Source organism: Canis aureus, chromosome 27 (assembly GCF_053574225.1).
Source record: "Canis aureus isolate CA01 chromosome 27, VMU_Caureus_v.1.0, whole genome shotgun sequence".
Classification (NCBI taxonomy): Eukaryota; Metazoa; Chordata; class Mammalia; order Carnivora; family Canidae; genus Canis; species Canis aureus.
This window is the reverse complement of record NC_135637.1, coordinates 31587146-31596244: the sequence shown is the minus strand read 5'-3', so window position 1 is coordinate 31596244 and position 9099 is coordinate 31587146. Positions and strand designations below refer to the sequence as shown.

General features: G+C 42.8%; 1 protein-coding gene and 1 pseudogene across 2 annotated transcripts in view; both read left to right on the top strand.

Moving 5' to 3' along the window:
* The first annotated feature begins 245 nt into the window (after positions 1 to 245).
* Positions 246 to 8495, top strand: LOC144299437 (zinc finger protein 280A-like; annotated as a pseudogene).
* Positions 8357 to 9099, top strand: part of ZNF280B (zinc finger protein 280B) — a 24096-nt gene continuing 23353 nt past the window's right edge. Inside the window, exon 1 of one of the 2 annotated variants that reach the window (XM_077874446.1) lies at positions 8357 to 8491. The gene's annotated coding sequence lies outside the window, so the exon portion shown is untranslated. The remainder of the gene's footprint in view (positions 8492 to 9099) is intronic. The other variant, XM_077874445.1, reaches the window with a different exon arrangement.

The following is a 9099-nucleotide window of genomic DNA, read 5'->3' as shown; positions in this document are numbered from 1 at the left end:
AACAAAAGTCCTGAGGAAGTGCAAGGTCTGGTGCCTTCCAGACTCACGGTATAGCTGCAGTGGAGGGAAGGAGAGGCAAAAAAAGATAAGGACTGTTGAGTATGCGCCAAAGGCCTGGAGTTTTTTAAATATTTTATGTTCATTGGCCTTTTTTTCTGAGTGAGTTGGGAAGCCTTTCGAGTTCCATAAGCAAAGTACTGCCTGCGAGCTCTTTTACATATTTTAACAGGAGCACTGGGCACAACATGGATCAGAGATATGACAAAAGAGGTATGAGGTTGGAAACTTCTGTGGTGATCCAAGGAGAGAACATGGTGTCTTGGATCAGGGAGAGGGCAGCAGAGGTAGAAGAGAGTGGTCAGGTTCTGGATATTTTTAGAAAACAGCAGGCAGGGTTTGCTAATTGATTGGCTGTGAGGTATGGGGGAAAGACTGGCAAAAGATGTCCCCAAAGTTTGTGAACTGAGTGACTAGGAGTGCTTACTCAGAAAAGCAACACTGAAGGAGGAGCAAAGGTTTTTTGTTTTTGTTTGTTTGTTTATTTGTTTTTAGGGGACTGAAAAAAGCTCAGTTTTGGTAAGATTGGCTAGAAATCTTAGATATCCTAGTGGGTAAACCTGAGAGTAAGAGGAGGCTAGTGAGATGCCTAGGGTGCTAAAATGCGGGAGGCAGGTGCTCTGAGATGCTGAACCTTTGCCTCTGTAACTCTTGCCCTTAAATCTTGTGCCCTAATCCCTCACTTGCCTTACCCTAGTCATGGCCCTGCAAGAGGGCATGCTGAGCTTGCAATTGCTAGAGACCTGGGAGGCTGGAGAGGTAACTCTAGGACTATCTTGTCACCTACATAGTTGGAGCCTGCTTCCTCAGGTATAAGATAAGAATGCTCATAGTTATCTCAGCATTTCAGAGGAGGATTAAGTAAGGCAATGATTTTGGTTTTTGAAATAAATACTAAAAACGTGGTTTTACTTATACGGTAATTTACGAAAAGAAAGAAGGGAAGAAGAAGTTGAAGGGACCTCTTCAAGCAAAAAGCAGTTGTAAAATGGTAGGTCTTTTTTTGTCATGTGAGAAAAAATAAGTGCCAGAACCACCAAAGAAGGACAGAGGAGAATCGAAACATGGGAATAAGGATAATGAAGATGCTGAGCTCATCTTAGTAAGAGTGAAACATGTAAATGAAGATGCAAAAATTCTCTTTATCGGAGTGATTTCAAATTCAAAACCAGTCATTTTGGACATTTTGAAGAGTGACCCTGGAATGATCTTCCAGGAGAAAGAAAGGCTACTTGAGTCAAGATCCCGCTTGTTCATTGCAGCGTGCAAACCATGTAATCCATGTGGCACTCACAGTGGCCACCTCAATCTGAATGGAGAGTTAATAGTCCTATGATTTTTGAGCTTTTGTTTCATCCTGATTATAAAACGAGCTCACCACAAATCACGCCTCACAATCCCTCAGATTTGCTCTCTCCATATCTTTGTGTCTACTTGGAGTTCTACTTTTGTAGGAGGCAAGGGTGGAAGTCCTCACAATTCAAAGCAATTATACCGTTTCCAGTATAAACAGTGGAAATCCCAAAAGACCTAAATTCAGTGATGGAATCCCAGGAGGACATTCCTCACTGTGGCCCTTTCAGATTTTTCTTCTACAGTGAGCATGAGCACAACCTCAAAAGGTGTCCCATCTTCATTAAACCATGTTCAGAATGGAGCATTATTTTCTTGGGCTTATGCAACTGACAGGACACATTTCAATCTTATGGATCTAGACACAAAATAGCTTGGAAATCCTGGAAAAACCAGACTTTTCGAGTCTGGCAAGTCAAAACCAGGCTGGATCCCAAGAAAGAAAATCTGATCATGTTACTTCGTGACTTTTACTATGGGCAACATGAAGGAGACAGTCAGCCAAAACAGAAGACTCATACAACCTTTAAATGCCTCAGCTGCTTGAAAGTTCTGAAGAATGTCAAGTTTCTGAGCCATGTGAGGAGCCATTTGGAACTTGAGAAGCAGAGGGGTGACAGCTGGGAAAACCACACCACCTGCCAGCACTGCCATCGACAGTTTCCCACTCCCTTCCAGCTTCAATGTCACATTGAAAGTGTACACACTACCCAGGAGCCCTCCGCTGTCTTTAAAATTTGCGAATTGTCATTCAAAACAGACCAGGTTCTCTTACAGCACATGAAGGACAATCATAAGCCTGGTGAAATGCCCTATGTGTGCCAGGTTTGCAATTACAGATCGTCAGCCTTTGCTGATGTGGAAATGCATTTCAGAACATGCCATGAAAACACTAAGAATTTGCTCTGTCCATCCTGTTTCAATATTTTCAGAGCTGTCATATTCTATGTGAATCATTGTTGGAGGCACTGGAACAAGAGTCTTTTAGGGTTCCAAATGCCAGCTACAGTTTTTGACTTCAAAGGAGAAAACAGAGCATCAAACTAAGAAGCATCAAACTTTTGGAAAAGCCAGAGCAATTGGAAGGGTTTCCTCTTGAAACAGAGGTTGTGATTCAAACTTCAGTTCAACCAGGATCAAGAAGTGCAGCATCCATTATTCTCAGCAACGTCCACCTGTAGTTCTCACTAGTAATATCTAAAAAGAGGATTGCCATGAGCTCTAGTTATTCCAGATGTTACCACAGCTAGCATTATAGTGAAAATTATGTTCTACTCACCTCCAGGAACTCTTTCAGATAGAATTGAGGCTAGGCCATCTATACATCATGGCTGTGGATAATAGTCACTGATAGATTTTATGGTGACAATTCTTCAGGTCCGTACTATCAAGAGGTAGCATAGAAGCCTTCTTTATGCTTCTTCCCAAACTCTCTCCCCAAAGTAACCACTATTCTGACCTCTACTACGAGAGATTCAGGTTTTGTTTTTTTTGGGTTTTTTTTTTTTTTTCAGTTTTTAAGCTTTAAGTAACTGAGATCACACAATAGATTTTGTCTTTGTTTTTCTTTAAAGAAGTGGGATGCAATGAGAAAGAATGTGTTCTTTTTCATTGCTGAGTAGAATCCCACTGAATGAGTATGGTAGAGTTTTATATGCCCATTTTGCTCCCAATAGACCTTGAGGCTGATTCTTTTGCTATTTGGAATAAAGCTGACACAAGTCTGTGCATGTCTTTTGGTAAGACATATGTAGTCATTTCCCTAGGATATATGTGTACTTATGAGAAGTTCCGGAGCTACACTGATTTAACGTTTTAGTGCAGATTCTCCTAAACACTTTATCACAGTGATTGAAATACTTTACACTGGCACCAACAACACTGAGAATTCCAATGCTACAGATACAATGCTTGGTACTGTCAGTCCTTTCTATTAGTGCTGTTCCCCTGAAGTTGAGGTGGTACCACATTGTTTTCATCTTCATTTCCCTGATGATTAATGATCTGGAGAATTTTTTAATATGTTTTTTGGTCACTTGAATACCATCTTCTTCTTTTTTTTTATTTTACCATCTTGTTTTATTAAGTGCCTATTCAAGTCTTGCAGCTTTATTTATTTATTTATTTATTTATTTATTTATTTATTTATTATTTTAGAGAGAGGGAGAGAGAGCAGGAGAGAGAAGGAGAGAGAATCTCAAGCAGACAGCAATGAGCATGGAGCCTGACTCAGGGCTCGATCCCAGGACCCTGAGATCATGACCTGAACCAAAACCAAGAGTCAGATGCCCAACCAGCTGTGCCACCCCAGTGTCCCAAATATATATTTAAACTAGACTGTCAATTAGGAAGGTATGAGGGAACTGCTAGGGTTCTGGAAATATCCCATGGCTTTATCTGGATGGTGGTTTCCTAGGTGTATATATATGAATTAGGGTTGGTACTTCACAGTGCATCATATTTAAGAAATTATTATCTACCAAGGACATAAATATATTCCTCCTTTGTTTTCTTCTAGAAGCTTTATTGTTTAGTTTTGTTGCATTTAGGTCCAAGATCCATCTCAAATCTATTTATTTTTTGTTGTTTATTGTGTGACAAGTCCGAGTATCCAGGTTTGTTTTTTCATATGCATATTCAAATCAACCAGCACCATTTACTAAAAAGACCACTCTTTTCCCACTGTATTTCAGAGGAACCTTTGTGTAAGTCTAGCAGGAGACTGTAATGTATTTCTGGACTCCATTCCGTTCCATTTTTTCAATTCTCTATCCTTATGATAACACCACACTGTCTTAAACATTGTACTTCTGCCTAAGCTTATGTGATGATTAATTTTATGTGTCAACTTTACTGAGATAAGGGATGCCCAGGTAGCTAGTAAAACATTATTTCTGGGGGTGTCTGTGAGGGTGTTTTTGGAAGAGATTAGTATTTAAATCAACAGACTGAGTAAGCAAGATAAACCCTCAGCAACGTGGGTGAGCATTATCTAATTCAATCCATTAAGAGCCCTAAGAGAACAAAAGTGAAGGGAGAGAAATTTTCCCCTTTTTGGGGAAAAAGGGGATATGAGACATCCCATCTCTCCTGCCTTTGGACATCTTAACTCCTGGTTCTAAGGCCTTCAGACTCAGACTGAATTATACCACTAGCATTCCTGATTCTCTAGCTTGCAGACAGCATAATGATCAGACTTCTGGGTCTCCATAATTGCATAAACCCCTTTTCTTTCTGTCTTTATCCTACTGGTTCTGTCTTTCTGGAGAATGATGACTAATACAGATATCTGGGAGTTTAAGTTCTCCAGTGTTGTTGTTCAAAGCTGTCTTGGCTGTTCAAGTGCTTTGTTGAATTGAAGTGGTTATAATGGACATCCTTGTCTTGTTCTCAGACTCATGCAATAGCTCATCATTAATTATGGTGTTAGCTCTAGGGTTTTTTGTAACTGCCCACTGACTTTGGGGGAATTGAGCTAGAAATCAAAACCAGAAAGATAATTGAGAAAAAAAACCCCAAAGCTCAGAAATTAAGCAATATATTTAAACAGGGCTAGGACCAGAGCAGAGGAAGCCAGGAGCCTAAAGTACAAAGTGCCATTCCTGCACTTCTACAAACCTCTTGAATGTGTGCTCTATGCTCACCCTAGTTCTGGTTCTGCTTCTAAATAACTCAGAGTAAAAAATAAAAAATAAAAAAAAAAACAACTCAGAGTTCCTGTAAGAAGATGATGTGGAAAAGGAAAATAATTGCAACTGAATTATATTGAAACAGCAAAATTTATAAGATGGAGGTAAAGCAGTTGTTAGAAGAAATTAATATTTAAACTGCATATATTTGAAAAGAAGAAGGGGTAGGGTGGGCAGTGGGTGAAGGGGATCCAGAGGTTCAAACTTCTAGTTATAAAATAAGTCATAAGGAGGTAATGTACAGCGTGGTGACTATAGTTAATAATTCCATATTGTTCGAAATGTTGCTCAGAGGGAGACAGAACATGAGAGACTCCTAACTCTGGGAAATGAACTGGGGGTGGTGGAAGGGGAGGTGGGTGGGGGGTGGAGGTGACTGGGTGATGGGCACTGAGGGGGGCACTTGATGGGATGAACACTGGGTGTTATTCTATATGTTGGCAAATTGAACACCAATAAAAAATAAATTTATTAAAAAAATGTTGCTCAGAGAGTAAATCTTAAAAGTTCTCATCACAAGAAAAGGAATTTGTATCCATGTTTGGTGATGGATAGATTTTCACTAGGCTTATTGTGATCATTTCACAATATAAACAAATATTGGATCACTATGTTGTACTCCTGAAACTAATATAATGTTGTATGTCAATTGTACCTCAACGAAGAAGAGGAGGGAAAAGAAAAAAGGTTGGAAAAATAATGATCTAAATCAGTGCTGTTGATAGAAGTTTCTGCAGTGATTGAAATGTTCTATATCTGTTGTGTACAATATGCTACATGTGACTACTGAGCCATTGAAATGTAGCTAGTATGACTTAGGTGCTGAATTTTTAATTTTATTTAATTTTGATTAATTTAAAATTAAATTTAAAGGTAAGATAAACAAATCTTCCTTACAAATGAAGTCCAGATAATTTCAGTTCTCTCAATAATTTGTGTATTTCATAGGCATTCTCCTCTCAATGAGACTAGATGTGTTTTCCTGAGGGTAGGCTGGATTTAGTGACTTGCTTCCAAAGAGTAGACTATGGAAAGGAGAGAAAAGTAACTTTACAGTAGAGAGGTTAGTGGTAAATCATAGTGATAACATGTATCCCCCGCTGGAAGTGATGAGGACATATCACCTCTGTGGTATAATTTAAAACCCTACATCCCCAGTGTAACCATGAGGAAAACATCCAACCCATATTGAGAAATATTCTGCAAAATATCTGACCCTTAAGGACTCCTTAAAATTGTCAAGGTCATGATGAGTAGACTAAGGAGACACTATGACTAAGGTCCATGCAGTATCCTGCATGTGAATCTGGAATAGAAAAAGGACATTAGTAGAAAAACTAGTGAAATTTGAATAAAGTTTGGAGCATAGTTAATAGTAACTTAATGAAGGATGATGGAGTAATTTTGAGGCCTAAAGGAGAGGATTTCCCAAATACACATTTTAGACATTGAAAATACTTTCTCTGTATCAACATCCTCTTAATTTTGACTATGGTATACTTGACTGAACAGAAATCCTCAAATGCAAAGGATCAATACTATTTAGACTGTGTGATCTGACCATAATGCAACAAGACAAGAAATTCATAAAGGAACAGCTTTTTAAGATCCTATAGATTTGTAAATAAATACCACATAACTCTTGTATTAAAAAGAGAATCACTAGGGAATTTAAGACATCCTTGGAGGGGCATCTCAGTGGCTCAGTTAGTTAGGCGTCTGCCTTCTGCTCAGGTTGTGATCTCGGGGTCCTGGAATCAATCCCTGCATCAGGCACCCTGCAGCAGGGAGTCCTCAGAGGGAGACAGTCCCCCTCTCCCTCTGACCCTCTCCCTTACTCATGCTTTCTCTCTCTCTCAAATAAACAGATAAAAACATTTTTTAAAAGGATAAAAAAAGACATACTTGGAATTAAATGACAATGAACATATTAATGAAGCAAACTGGTACTTAAGTAAATGAAGGTAACTTTATAGCATTACATACAAATGAAATAACAGAGCTTACAAACAGAATACCTAGGCATTTGTCTCAAAAAATTGTAAAGAGGATATCTTTGTATGGTGACAGATGGTAAGTAGACTTATGGTGATAGCTATGTATAGAATGTCAAATTGCTACAATGTACAACTGAACTAATATAACCTTGTATCCCAACTACATTACAATTTAAAAAGACTTAAAAATATTGTAAAGAGGAACAATAGAACCTACAGAGATAACAAGAAAGTAGATCTAGTGACGAAAATAGTGTTATATATTAAAAAACCCAAAATCTGCCTTTGTTTTTTTTTTAAACTTAATTTATTTTTTCATGAGAGGCACAGAGAGTGAGGCAGAGACACAGGCAGAGGGAGAAGCAGGCTCCATACAGGGAGCCCAATGTGGGACTTGATCTCGGGTCTCCAGGATCACGCTCTGGGCCAAAGGCAGACGCTTAACTGCTAAGCATCCTAGGGATCCCAAGTCTTTTCTTTCTTTCTTTCTTTCTTTTTAATTTCAACACATTACTAAACTAGACAGACTTCTATCAGAAATGGCAATTTAAAAAAAATCTGTAAAAGGCCAGATAGTAAATATTTTAGGCTTTTGAATATGATTTCTGACAACGAATCAACTGCTGTTTTAACGGGAAAGCAACCATAGATAAATATCTAAAGGAATGGGTATATCTGTGTTCCAATAAAACTTTATGGACACTGAAATTTGAATTTTATCTATTTTTCAGGTGTTGCAAAATCATATTCCCCTTGTGTTTTGTTTTCCCAGACAGGAACAGATATAAAGTTCCTTCTTAGGTCGCTGCAAGCCATACAAAAATAGGTGCCAGGCTATTTTTGTATAGCTTGACCAGATGCAACGTCAAGAGCATGGGCGTCAAGACCCAGTTGCATGGTCAAGTTACCTCAAACACGAGGAGCGCTTTTATGACAAACGGATGACACCTGAGGATTATGAGAGCTAAACGCTAGGTGGGCAGAAGCACCCCACGACGGATGGATTGGGGGCCCTCCCTTGTCCTTGGAGCCCGGTCAGCTCTGCGACCTTGACCTCCCAAGACTCTCCTTCCCCGGGACTTGGTGCTGCCCCTGCCCTCACGCCCTCAGCCTGACCCCGCCCCCAGCGATCGCCACCAGGGGCGCCAGAGCGCGCGCAGGCGCCGCCCGGCCTCTCCGCCAATCAGATCGCGGCGCCCTGAGCCGCGCCGGCCTCGGCCCGCACCTGGCAGCCAATCACCGGTCGCAGCGGGCGCGCGTGCGGAGGCGGCGGCGTCAGCGGTGCCTGGGGCCTGAGGAGGCGTCGTCCCCTCAGGCTTCGCCTGGGGAGCGCGTCGGGGCGGTGCGCCGCCGGCAGCTCCGGGACCGCTTCGGGGACGCGGCGGACCCGGGCTGGTAAGGGGGGGCGTGGCGCGGCCCCGGGGATCCCGGCGGGGAGGGGGAGGGGGGAGGGGGAGGGCGGCCGCGGCCGCAGCCCAGCCGGCCGCCGCGCTCCGGGTCTGGCCGCGCGGGAGCGGCCTGTGCCTGTTGCCGCGGCCTCCGAAGGGCCCCTCCACGCTCACCCCTGCGTCCGCCTCGGCGGGGGCCTTTCGGGCAGCCTCCCCTCCCCCACCGGCGGCGGGCCGCCCCCTCCCCCAGGCCCGGGCCCGGCCGGCGCCTCCCGCAGGAGAGGCCTGCCCGGGCCCCTCCCGCTCTGCCCGCCCCCGGCCTGCGGGGTCTCCGGTGGGATTCACGTCGTTTCATCCTGGCCGTTCTGGACGCGCTCCCGACGCCGGCGGGCCCAGACCCTTTAAGGACGTTCAAGTATCTGTAAATTCATTATTGCTCCCTCTCCTGCCTCCCGAAGCGCCCCGCACCTCTTCCTTGTTCGCTGTATTTCTGCCGGGACACTGTTTGAGACCCTCCCGCCCTAAGGAGGTCCCCCGCAACCCCCCCCCCCGCCCCCCGACGGCCAGGACACCAGGGTGGTTTCCAAGGCTTTGGATTGGGGGCCGTTGGCAGGC